General features: G+C 45.3%; 1 long non-coding RNA gene across 4 annotated transcripts in view; it reads left to right on the top strand.

Moving 5' to 3' along the window:
* The first annotated feature begins 393 nt into the window (after window positions 1-393).
* The window catches only part of LOC133776529 (uncharacterized), a 58,684-nt gene continuing 48,184 nt past the window's right edge, over window positions 394-10,893 (top strand). For all 4 annotated transcript variants that reach the window (XR_009868425.1, XR_009868426.1, XR_009868424.1 and 1 more), the window contains exons 1-2: window positions 394-480; window positions 5,443-5,485. This is a non-coding gene — a long non-coding RNA (uncharacterized LOC133776529). The remainder of the gene's footprint in view (window positions 481-5,442; window positions 5,486-10,893) is intronic.

The following is a 10,893-nucleotide window of genomic DNA, read 5'->3' as shown; positions in this document are numbered from 1 at the left end:
TAATCAGGTACAGAGGATCTTACAGAGTCAGGGGGCAATGGTTTTCTAGGTGTTCGGCTCTTTAGTCGCCATCGGCAGTACCAAGCAACAGACTCTGGACTTCAGCCTCTTACACCTGCCAAAACCTGTATTTAGTCAGGCTCTAATGTGGCTTTCAGGAGTTTATTCATTGGGCTCATGAAGTGTGAGACTAGGGTTGTTAATGGTATGAAATGAAACGAAGCATATGAATAAATAAATGTCTCCATTTTATTATGAATGATTATGACTTTCTCATATTGCATGTTTAACATTATCTTTTATGAACATGGAAGCAAAGCCAGAGTTAAACCTCTTTGTCTGCCACACACACAGGTCCAAGAATCATCTCTGACTCTGAGACTCTCTTCCTTTAGGACTTTCCACTAACAGTATGAAGAGTCGGGTCCAGGCTATGCAGTTGTTGGTTCCACGTGGGCTCTGAAGTTTTGAGAGGTGTTGGTATGTATCTTTGCAGATGTCTCTATTTTAAAAATCATGTATTTATTTGAGAGGCAGAAAGAGAGCGCGCTGAGTGAGAGGGACAGGGCACTCCCATCTGCTGATTCACTTCCCCATTGCCTGCAAGGACAGGGTTGGCTCAGGCCAAAGCTGGAAGCCAGGAGGACAGTCCAGATCTCCTAGGTGGGGCAAGAACACAATACTCTGAGCCATCACCACTGCCTTCAAGGGTGGTGCATGGGTAGGAAGCTGTCAGCAGGAGCTGGACGCAGGAATCCGAGCCAGTAACTCCAGTGTGGGATGCAGTGTCTTAGCTCCTAGACTAAACACCTGCTCCCTTGGCAGAGAACTCTTGAGGAATTAATCCATTATCTTTATTTTCTCCCAACTTTTATAATAATAAGTCAGTATCTCATGAGAGCACTAATCTGCCAATTCACAGAGCTTTTTTTTTTTTTTTTTTTTTTTTTTACTTTTTGACAGGCAGAGTGGACAGTGAGAGAGAGAGACAGAGAGAAAGGTCTTCTGTTGGTTCACTCTCCAATGGCCGCTGCGGCTGGCGCGCTGCGGCCAGTGCACTGCGGCCGGCGCACTGCGCTGTTCCGATGGCAGGAGCCAGTTGCTTCTCCTGGTCTCCCATGGGGTGCAGGGCCCAAGCACTTGGGCCATCCTCCACTGCACTCCCTGGCCACAGCAGAGAGCTGGCCTGGAAGAGGAGCAACTGGGACAGAATCCGGCGCCCCGACCGGGACTACAACCTGGTTTGCCGGCGCCGCTAGGCGGAGGATTAGCCTGTTGAGCCATAGCGCTGGCCCAATTCACAGAGCTTTAATGACTTCCTTTGGGTACATCAGGGAAATTGAGGAAACAGATTTGGGAGGAGAAAACTTAGGCTTGTGATGCCTGCTCAGTGGTATACCTGACACTACCCAAATAAATTGTTTTAAAGATTTATTTATTTATTTGAAAGAGTTACACATAGAGAGAAGGAGAGGCAGAGAGAGAGGGAGAGAGGTCTTCCATTCACTGGCTGGTTCACTACCCAATTGGCTGCAACTGCCGGAACTGTGCTGATCCTAAGCCAGGAGCCAGGAACCTCTTCCAGGTCTCCCACGTGGGTGCAAGGGTCCAAGGACTCGGTCCATCCTTTGCTGCTTTCCCAGGTGTGTTAGCAGGGAGCTGGATTGGAAGTGGAGCTACGAGGACTTGAACCCATGCCCATGTAGGATGCCAGCACTACAGGCAGAGCTTTAACTTGCTGCACCACAGCACTGGCCTCCCTCTTTTTTTGTGTGTTTCTTAGGAAATTTCTTGTTTCTCTCTCTCTCTCTCTCTCTCTAGCTTGAGAGAGAGATCTTCCATCCACTGGTTCATTTCCCCAAAACCTGCACAATACCTGCAGTAGCCAGGGCCAGAGCAGACTGAAGTCAGGAGCCAGGAACTCCATCTGGGCCTCAGTGTGGGTGGAGGGCCCCACGCGTGTGAGCCGTCATCCTCTGCCTTCCTGATTGCATCAGCAAGAAGATGGATTGGAAGCAGAGGAGCCGGGACTTGAACCAGCGCTCTGATATAGGATATGGGAGCCTTAAGTAGTGGCTTAACCCACCGCGCCACAGTGCCTGCCCTCGAGCTTTTCCTTTTGTGTTCTCTCCCTCTCTTTTTGAAGTAATTCTAGATCACAGTTGTATTTCCAGAGCACTATGAAATAAAATTACTTAGACTTTTTTAGTAGGTGATAAGTGAAGAAGTTATTATAACATTCTCAGCATGATAATTGGCATTCTTAGAAAAGTCAAGGACAGCTGTCATTTATGGAAATATCTAAGGCCTTGAGATATCAAGGCAGAGTGGAAAATATATCTGAGCTGTGGTGAATGGATGATTGGGATTCTTTTGAAAGTTACTGATTTTAAGTTGTATCAGAAATATTAAACTGAGAGTAATCACGTTTATACTCCAAACTGCTTTTCCATTCAGTACATTTAACTTAATTACCTAAAAACAAGGGTATTTGTGCAGTAATTTGGCCTTTCTAAGCAGTGAACCATTGACTGTTCCTCTCAGTTGCTTTCCATCATGTTCAAAAGGCATATCTCCCAGAGGAATCTGGTTTTTTTTTTTTTTTTTTTTCCCAATTCCTACTCAGTTTAATTCGCTCTCCTGCATTGCCTAAATAGGACCTAAAGTAATTCGTCTTTATTTTAGGATAAGTAGCTTTCTTTACATTCTTTCTAAACACAAAGGAATCTACTTTAGTTTTGTTTCTAAAAATTAAGATCAGAAATGCTAACACTTAAGTTTTGTAACTGTTTAAAAGGGACACATTGATTCTATGTTTTTTATGAAAAAGAATACTATTTCCATGGTATACATTTTTTTAATTCAATAGAGCCTTTTTAAAAAGAGCGATTTTAAGCTTATAGAAAAACTGAACAGAAAGTAGCAGTCTATTTTTTGAGCAGAAATTCTTAAAAGCACATGAAATTTCAGAGCCTGTTGCAGTACTTGGGTTCCTGTCCTGATGAGCTTGTGGGTACACCAATAGCTGTAACTAAGTGCAAAGTAGTATATCAAAGTCCATGACTATTATAGTGTGCTGTCAATCAGATGGCTCTAAATTACAGTTTTCATATACCTATAGTTTTGACACTGCTGTTTCCATAAAATAGTTGCTGTTATCCTCAGTGAAGTATGTTCCAAAATGTCATTACATTTGGCATTTTTAAGACCACCTAGAAACTGCCCCACACCAAACTTACCATCATGTCTTCTGTTTGAATACAATGGGTGGTGCAAATCAAGGTTACACTGCTGATGCCATCAAAGATGCCACTACAAAGCTGGTGCCAAAGGATTGCTGGCCTTTTGGATGTCATTGTAGCGCTGCTGAATGACAGGACAGCCATTTCCAAGGCCTGACTAAAGGATTTTACCCTTTCCCAATTCACAAGCAGAATCTCTTTTACTATTAAGTTTCTCTAAAATGGCTAATGAGACACCCTCAGCTCATTGCTCGCAGGAAGGTTTCTGAGGTATTGTGTCAGTGTTCCATCGTTAGAACAGATACATGAAGGGAGCTATTTAGGAAAGAAGGTTTATTATTTTTTTTTTTGAAGTTTTTTTTTTTTTTTTTTTTTGACAGGCAGAGTGGACAGTGAGAGAGAGAGACAGAGAAAAAGGTTTCCTTTGCCGTTGGTTCACCCTCCAATGGCCGTCGCGGCTGGCGCGCTGCGGCCGGCGCACCGCGCTGATCCGATGGCAGGAGCCAGGTGCTTTATCCTGGTCTCCCATGGGGTGCAGAGCCCAAGCACTTGAGCCATCCTCCACTGCATTCCCTGGCCACAGCAGAGAGCTGGCCTGGAAGAGGGGCAACCGGGACAGAATCTGGCGCCCCGACTGGGACTAGAACCCGGTGTGCCGGTGCTGCTAGGCGGAGGATTAGCCTAGGATTAGCCTAGGACTAGCCGGCCAGAAGGTTTATTTTTGTTCATGGTGTTGGAGGTTCAGAGTTCATGATCAGCAGCCCCATTGGTCTAGCGTCTCATGAGGGTGGTGGATAGTGGACCCACGAGGATCACCCAGCAAATCAGGAAGTAGAGCGAGAGACAGGAAGCACAGTCTTTGTCTTCCTCCGAATGGGTTCTCATAGTCACCATGATCGATCACAGGGCACTTCTCCAACAAAGAATTCATCACTCCAAGGCCTCATCGTCAGACACCATGATTGGCTTAAGTTCCATCCTTAGTCCATCGACATCAGACTCTGGGGAATCACACTTGTCACACATGGGCTTTTGGGGGACACTCAGACTTTTTTTTTTTAAAGATTTGTTATTTGAAAGTCAGAGTTACACAGAGAGAAGGAGAGGCAGAGAGAGAGAGAGAGTCTTCCATCCACCGGGACACTCCCCAGATGGCCACAATGGCAGGAGCTATGCCATTCCAAAGCCAGGAGCCAGGAGCTTCTTCCAGGTCTCTCACATGGGTGCAAAGGCCCAAGGACTTGGACCATCTTCCACTGCTTTCCCAGGCCATAGCAAAGAGCTGGATTGGAAGTGGAGCAGCTGGGACTTAAACTGGCATCCATATGGGATGCTGGCACTGCAGGTGGTGGCTTTACCTGCTATGCCACAGCGCCAGCCCTGGGACACTCAGACTTATCCAAACCATGACAAGTAGTGTTCTGAATGTAGAATGTTTCCCATCTTTTCTGTGCTATTTTTAGTTTCAGAAGACTGGCCTTGGGTGGCTGGGTTGCCCTTGGAGGCATGCTGATCCAACTGACTGACTGACTTCATGGCCCAGGAGGCTACTGGACAATCATGTTAGGTCTGAAAAAAATAAGATATCTGATTGTTGGTTTCCAGGCCTGTGTTCCTGTGACATCTCTCAGAATGAGAGCCTAAACTCATAGATTCTATGGCAAAATTCCTAATGTGGGGTCCAAACCTCTTGTTCTTGGTTATGAGTCTATAAATCTCTTAAAAATACATGCAAGTTTCCTGTAAATTTGACTTTCCCGGAAAACAAGTTTGCTATGGTTTGGATGCCAAATGTCTCCCAAAGGCCCTTTGTTAAGGCTTGACCTTCAAGGTGGTGCTGTTGGTAGGTGGTAGAGCCCTCAGTAGATGAGGCCTAGTGGGAAGTCCTTAGGTCATTGAGGTTGTGCCCTCTGGAGAGACACAACCCTCATGGGACTCCTTAGTAGTTCTCCTGAGAGGACTGATGTAAAAGCCCGAGTTTGGCCTCTCTATCTCTCTGCTTCCTGGCTTGCATGTGATCTTTTCTGTGAACACACTCTGCCACCTGCCGTGGGCCCCTCACCATTCCCAAAACCTGTACCTTGCCATTTGGACTTTGAGCCTCCAAAACCATGAGCCAAAATAGCCCTTTTCTCTGTAAGTTAGCTGCTTCAGCTATTTTGTTACAACTGACTAATGCAAAATTCTTCTTTCCCATCAGATTTTTCAAGAATTGATGTACCCCAAAAGGTTAACAGCCACTGGTATGTCCCATCTTCTTTAATTTCACTGCTTGGTATACACAGTTCCTCTGTTTTGTTTCTGTATTTTTAAAAAAAGATTTATTTATTTGAAAGAGTTGCAGAGAGAAGGAGAGAAAGAGAGAGAGAGAGAGAGAGAGAGAGAGAGATCTTCCATCCCCTGGTTCACTTTGCAGATGGCCGCAACAGCCAGGTCTGGGCTTCTTCCAGATCTCCCATGTGGGTGGCAAGAGCCCAAGCACTTAGGCCATCTTCTGCTGCTTTCCTGGGCACATTAGTAGGGAGCTGGATCGGAAGTGGAGCAGCAGGGAATCGAACTTGCAGCCATGTGGGATGCAGGTGCTGTAGGCAGTGGCTTAACTTGCTGTGCCACAGTGCTGGCCTCTTGTTTGTATTTCCAACCAATGGAGTGAATATTGGTTTTTACCAAATCCTTAATTGTCTCTCTCTCATTCTTTTTTTTTTCCAAAAAGCTAATTTATTTTTAAATTGACACATGAAAATCATTTATGTTTTATGATGTACAAGATGACTTTTTGAAACATGTATACAGAGACTATTGCTTGACCTAGTAAATAAGATTCTGGTTGAGACTCCTGTATCTCACATCAGTGTCTGGGTTTAATACTTGCCTCCATCTCTCAGCTCCAGTTCTGGCTGAGGCAGACCCCGGGAGGAAGCTGTGATGGCCCCAGTAAGTGAGTCCCTCCCACTGGGAGACCTTGACTCACTTCCTGGCTCCCAGCTTTGACAGGAGCCAATGATCAGCCCAGCCTTGATCATTGTGGGTAGCTGGGGAGAAAACGAATAGCTGAGACATCTCTTTCTCTCAAGTTTTAAAAAAATTTTAAAGAAATGTGTGTACATTGTGGAATGGCTAAATTGAACTAATTAACATACACATTACTTCATATGCTTGGTTTTTATGGTGAGAATACATAAAATTTACACAGTGATCTTCAAGTGTGCAATACATTGTTATTATCTATAGTCTCCATGTTGAACAATAGATCCCTCAAACTTACTGCTCCTGTGTAACTGAAATGTTACGGCGTTTGACCAGCGTCTCCCCAACCCTCTCTATCCTCCAGCCCCTGGTAACCACCCTTCTACTCTACATCTGAGTTCAACTTAAGATTTCACATAGATGTGAGGTCACACACTTTCTGTGAGTGGCTTTTTCCTTACTCAACAGAGTGTCCTTCAGGTTCATCCACGTTATCACAGATGACAGGATTTCTTCCTTTATCAAGGCCGAATAGCATTCCACTGGCATATACCACAGCACATTTTCTTCATCTGTTCACTCACGGATGGGCGCTTAGTTGATTCCATATCCTGGCTATTGTGACTAATTCTGCAGTGAGCATGCAAGTGCAGACATCTCTTAAATGTACTGATTTTGTTTCCTTTATTTCTAATCCTACTCAGCTGCAGGATTACTGGGTCATACAGTGTGGGGAAATTAGGCACACGAGGCAATTCAAAGATGGCGCCCAAGGGAAGTAAGGTGGGGTGGAACTCAAAGTTGTTTACCACCAAAGCTAATTGGCCTCGCAACATCAGGGGAAGTGAGGACAACTGATGACGAGTGTACAGACATGTGGCTAGTCCTATGAAAATCGCCCCGTAAAATGATCTTCTAAGTTATTGGTTGGTTCTTATGCCCTGCCCCAATGACTCTGCAGTTTTGTGCTTTAAAAGACTTTGTTATGCGCGCAATAAATGAGTCCCTGCTTGACTTGGCTCCCCATATGTCTGATTGTCTCCGGGATCAGGAGGCTGGGAAACGGGCGAGCGGTGTGCTTACCTTTCCTCGGGCCCAGTCCATCCTGGTATGGGTGGACTAAGACCCTGCAATACAGTACTTTTTAATTTGTGAGATACCTCCATAGTGTCTTCTGTAATGTCTGCACTAATTTACGTTCCCACCAGTAGCCTGCAAGGGTTCTCTTATCTCCACGTTCTCATAGCACTTATCTTTCATCTCTTTTGACAGATGTCCTAACAGATGTGAGCCGATATCTCACTGTGGTTGTAATATCTGCATCTCTGATAATTAGTGATGTTGAACACTTTCTTCACATACCTGCTGAATTTTTTTTATGTCTTTGAGAAATGTCTATTTAGGTCCTTTGCTATTTTTTTTTTTTTTTAATTTTTGACAGGCAGAGTGGACAGTGAGAGAGAGACAGAGAGAAAGGTCTTCCTTTTGCCGTTGGTTCACCCTTCAATGGCCGCCGCGGTAGCGCGCTGCGGCCGGCGCACCGCGCTGTTCCGATGGCAGGAGCCAGGTGCTTCTTCTGGTCTCCCATGGGGTACAGGGCCCAAGCACTTGAGCCATCTTCCACTGCACTCCCTGGCCACAGCAGAGAGCTGGCCTGGAAGAGGGGCAACCGGGACAGGATCAGTGCCCCGACCGGGACTAGAACCCGGTGTGCCAGCGCCGCAAGGCGGAGGATTAGCCTAGTGAGCCGTGGCGCCGGCCGGTCCTTTGCTATTTTTAAATTGGACTATTTGTTTTCTTGCTATTAAGTTGGTTGAGTTTCTTAGATATTTTGTATATTAAGAGCTTCTCAAATGTATAGTTTACAAACATTTTATCTTTGTAGGTTGTCTCTGTACCCTGTTGATTCTTTCCCTTGATGTGTAGAAGAGTTTTAGTTTGACATGATCCCATCAGTTTGTTTTTGGTTTTGCTGGTTATTGCTGTGGAAGGCTCTTGTTCTTTGTAGTTAGATGTTTGGTTGGACAATGAGTCTTTGGGTATTCTTTCTTTCTTTCTTTCTTTCTTTCTTTCTTTCTTTCTTTCTTTCTTTCTCTCTCTCTCTCTCTCTCTCTCTCTCTCTCTTTCTTTCTTTCTTTCTTTCTTTCTTTCTTTCTTTCTTTCTTTCTTTCTTTCTTTCTTTCTTTCTTTCTGTTGTTGACAGAGTGGACAGAGAGAGAGACAGACAGAGAGAAAGGACTTCCTTTTCCATTGGTTCACTCCCCAGTGGCTGTTGTGGCCGGCGCGCTGCAGCCGGCGCACCCGCACAGATCTGAAGCCAGGAGCCAGGTGCTTCCTCCTGGTCTCCCATGCAGGTGCAGGGCCCAAGCACTTGGGCCATCCTCCACTGCATTCCCGGGCCACAGCAGAGAGCTGGCCTGGAAGAGGAGCAACCGGGACAGAATTCGGCGCCCCGACCGGGACTAGAACCCAGGGTGCAGGCGCTGCAGCTCTGGCCTTGGGTATTCTTTCAAACACTGCTTGTGAGGTTTCATTTACTCAATAATTTATCTTATGGTAGTAGTTGTCCCTAAACATGACTTCGTCTTACCCTTCTATAGTGTGGATTGTATAAAACATACAAAACGTGTGTATGCGTGTGTGTGTGTGTGTATATATGTATGTGTATATATATATGTATGTGTGTGTGTATATATATATATATATAGAGAGAGAGAGAGAGAGAGAGAGTCCAGCTCAAGATTTAGAATATTGACAACATCCTGATATTCACACTGTCCCTGCCACTTCCCCCACCTGCAACAGGTTCTCCCTCTGCCCCAAAGGAACCCCTCTTCCAACCTTGTGAAAACCAGCTCCTGCCGCATCCTCACAGTCTTACCATCTGTTTACCTGTGCGGATTGTTCAGTTTTGCCTGGTTCTGAACTTAATATACAAGGCATTATACTAATTTATTTTTGTCTTGCTTTTTTAGGTCGATGGTGTCTTTGTAACAAAAAATCCCATTGCTGTGTGTAGCTGTGGTTCATTTATTATCATTATTCTGTCCAGCTGAGTGTATGAATATACTACAATCAATGTATTCACCTAATTATTGATGGACCATTGGGTGGTTTCCTGTCACTGACAGTGAAGGATAGTGCTGTCTTTCTCATGTAAATGGAATGTACAGACAAGAGTTTCTGAGAGACCTGTGACTCTGAATTGCAGTCTCTGTGCTGCTGGGGAAGGAGCACGTTCAGCTCTGCTAGGAAGCGCCAGATGGCCTTCCTGAGTGGCCCTGGGAATGTGAGCTCCCACCAGCAGTGAAGAAGGGTCCCCAGTGTTCTACACCCTTGGCGTTCTGAGAGCTGCTATTTTAGCTATTCTGGATGTATCTCCTTTGAGGTTTTCATCTCTATTTTCCTGATTACTAATGAGGTTAAGAATATACTTATTGGTCATTGGATCTCCTCCTTTTTAAAGTGCCTTTCTGAATATTTTTCCTTTATATTTTATTCTTTTTTATTTTTTAAAGTTTTATTTACTTATCTGACAGAGTTACAGGGAGAGAGGGAGAAACAGGGAGATCTTCCATCTGCTGGTTCACTCTCCAGGTGGCCACAACTGCTGGCCAAAGACAGGAGCCAGGAGCTTTCTCCAGGTCTCCCATGTGGGTGGGAGGGGCCCAAACACTTGGGCCATTTTCTGCTGTTTCTCCCAGGCCATTAGCAGGGAGCTGGATCAGAAGTGGAGCAGCCCTGGGCTGGGGTGGAGGAGGGAACAGGAGCTGGCGCTCATACGAGATGCTGCTGTTACAGGCAGTGGCTTAAACGAACCCTGAATATTTCACTCCTAGATTGTTCCTTACTGATCTATTGGAGTTCTTTGTGTATTTGAGATACTAGCCCTGTATGCTGACTGTAACTTCTCTCATCATTGGTTCTCCTACAATTTTTTGTCTTTTATAAAAATGTTGTTAATGGTCGTTTTCAAACATACACAAAAATAGAATATATAATAAGGCTTCATATTCTAATCATCCATATTGAACAATTGTACAGTGCTTTTTTTTTAAGATTTATTTTTTTTTATTTGAAAGGCAGAGTTACAGAGAGGCAGAGGCAGAGAAAGAAAGTCTTCTATCCGATGGTTCAATCCCCAAATGGCCAGGACAGCTGGAGCTGGGCCAAGCCGAAGCTAGGAGCCTGGAGCTTCTTCCAGGCCTTCCATGTGGGTGCAGGGGCCCAAGGACTTGGGCCATCTTTTACTGCTTTCTCAGGCCATAGCAGGGAGCTGGATCAGAAATGGAGCAGCCAAACTCAAACCAGTGCCCATATGGGATGCCGCTGTGCCGACCCCTATACAGTGCCTTATTTTTTTTTAAAGATTTATTTATTATTTATTTGAAAGTCAGAGTTACACAGAAAGAAGAGAGGCAGAGAGAGAGAGGTCTTCCATCCGATAGTTCAGTCCCCAATTGGCTGCAACAGCTGGAGCTGCGCTGATCAGGAGCCCGGAGCTTCTTCTGGGTCTCCCATGCTGGTGCAGGGGCCCAAGGACTTGGGCCATCTTCCACTGCTTTCCCAGGCCATAGCAGGGAGCTGGAAAAGAAGAAGAGCAGTCGGGACTGGAACCGGCGCCCATATGGGATGCTGACGCTTCAGGCCAGGGCTTTAACCTGCTGTGCCACAGCACCAGCCC

This window comes from Lepus europaeus, chromosome 18 (assembly GCF_033115175.1).
Source record: "Lepus europaeus isolate LE1 chromosome 18, mLepTim1.pri, whole genome shotgun sequence".
Taxonomy (NCBI): Eukaryota; Metazoa; Chordata; class Mammalia; order Lagomorpha; family Leporidae; genus Lepus; species Lepus europaeus.
This window is presented reverse-complemented; position numbering and strand designations above follow the sequence as displayed.